Genomic DNA, 2,656 nt, shown 5'->3' on the forward strand with positions numbered 1-2,656 from the left:
CCCTTTGCGCTGGGATTGGACCAGAGTTGGAGTCGGATGGACCAATGGGCGGTCAGTAAACATGCTGATGCATTTAGGGTCCTTGTTGGCAACAAGGACCTTAAATGCAACAAGTTGTTGCAACATTTTTTTTCTCAGTCTACGGTTGAAACATATTTTTCTTTTTTCGTTTGTTGCAACCAAAACCAGGAAACGGAATGGATTATGCATCTAATTTATTTTTTTAAGTGCCACTGAAGTATTTTTCGTTGTAGTGTTAAAGTGAACGAAATAAAATGCAGCATTAGCGGGAGCATGTTTGGTGGTCTAAAGCAGACAAAAATCGAAATAAATAATGTATGGATAGATTCAAACATTGGTTTAATGAGACACAAGGATATGCACATTCTAACAATCGCTTCATTCATTAAGCTGAGATAAGAGAGTGAGGATGGGAGGGAGGGTTCTCTCAAGGTCTCCTCACACAGATAGGAAAACAGTGTTGCACTCTAGGATACATGAAATGGATGAAAACAACTCTCTTCAAACTTTTCACAGAATGGAATGTAACATTATTCACAACGATCTTAAAATGTGAACTGCATCGATGCACTCTTGTTTATTGTAGCGTATGCACAGCCCATGGTCTTTTGAAGTGCAAATGCATTCTTACCGATTTACAAAGTAACACAAAAGTCACAATTTTTCCTCCCGGGTTACATCTGTGTTATCTGATAGGTTAGGCTACATTCCTTCTGCCCACAGGTACCGTTTCCCAGCAGCACATTAATCCTGTAGTAGGCTATCATTTAGTAATTTCAGACTCCTCAATTGACATGAATCGTATTGAACTTACTATTACATGATGTTAATTGAATTCTACATTCCCGATATGTTCTCCTGTTTTTAGATTTGTCCAGATTTACTGTGTCGTTAGACACTAGCGGTCCAACTAATAACAGCAGATGGCATTGTTGTACTTCACAGCAACTGCTGCTGCAGACCATAGTGTAAATCAATCATTTTTTTCTTTTCAATCGGGACATGAAAGCGTACTATCTAATCTAATGATTATTCATTTTGTTTTATAATTTATGAAATATTATTGCCTATCACACTACAATTAACTGAAAAAAGCACTGTTTTGCTGTGATGAAAAAAGGGATATCATTTTGTTTTGCTTTTTGTTGGATCGTAACATAGTGGCTGTTTTTTCATGTTTTATTATTACTAGCATATTATTATTATTATTATTATTATTATTATTATTATTATTATTATTATTATTATTATTAGTCTATTATTATTATTAGTCTATTATTATTATTTATTATTATTATTATTATTATTATTATTATTATTATTATTATTATTATTCATAATATAGATATTTTTCCGTTATGGAGTTGATTAAAACAAATCCAGCACATATCTGTCTAACCTCTGATATGTTGTCTGTACCAGCTGGTTTTTGAAACGACTGCGCTGAAGTGTCAAAATATTAAACGGAGGGGAGCACGATGATACCGGAAGTTGTTCTTTACCTTCAAAGTAAAGGCTTCGAATTTGTCACTCGAGATAGCTACACTTATCATCATTTCATTAGCCCACATCACCTATCATGTTCTCTCTTGCCTCCAACAAATGATCGTAAATCCAATCCATGCTGCTGTTCATGTCCCACTCCCCTCCCCCCTGGACATCTACCGAACCCGCCTCACCCACAATGCAACCAGCATTGTGGGTGACCCCAGCCCCCACTCACACGGCCTCCTGCCATCTAGGAGAAGGTACCGGAGCCTCCGGGCCTGTTCCGCCAGACAGTTTCCCAGGCTGTCAGGAAGCTCAACACCCTCCCCTACATCCCCTCCCCCTCCCCTCTGCCCCCAAGACCTCTGGTCTCTGACACCACCACCCCACCCCATCAGAAACAGCACTGGCCACTTTATAAAATAAAAAAAACTCAGGAACACTTTTTCACTTTTATTTTATATTTTTCCTTTATATTGCACATGTTCAATATCTTTAGATTTCTATGCTGTTTGGTTTTGCCTTACTTTTGCACTATTCGGAATTTGTTTATTGTATTGTATCTTTTTTTAAATCTTGTTTATTGTAGCCTATATATACATTTTCTTTTATCCTTATACCTGTTGTAGGATACCTGTGCTTTTTGCACCGTGGGTCAGAAAGAAACTTATTTTCGATAACTCTGTATGTCTGGCACATATTGCAGAAATTGACAATGAAGTTGGCTTGAATTGACTTGATGTAGGCCTGCATCAGAATGATGTGAAAATCATCGGTAGCCATCAAGTTTACTACACTGTTTTTCTGGCTTCCTTGGTGTCTGAAAAGGCTTCTGGCTATTGTAAATACTTTGAATTGGACTCTTGGCGTGAATATATATTTATGAAAAATGCATCTGCAGTGTGATAGGTATGATCTGACTAAAGTAGAAAATACTTTTCTACTGGTCACTCTAACTGTGTTACTAAAGCTGAATTTGTGTGCTCAATAATGACTTTAAGAACAGTACTTTAAAGTCATGGAATGTAATTGTGAACTAGTGCCTGAACTTCACTTTGGTTCTTTTTCTTTTGACGTTTCCCAGTTAGTGTTTTATTTTGAAAGTAATAACAGGATTTGATGTATTTGCTATTGTGTCTAGCTTGAC

The sequence above is a fragment of the Perca flavescens genome, chromosome 7 (assembly GCF_004354835.1).
Source record: "Perca flavescens isolate YP-PL-M2 chromosome 7, PFLA_1.0, whole genome shotgun sequence".
Classification (NCBI taxonomy): Eukaryota; Metazoa; Chordata; class Actinopteri; order Perciformes; family Percidae; genus Perca; species Perca flavescens.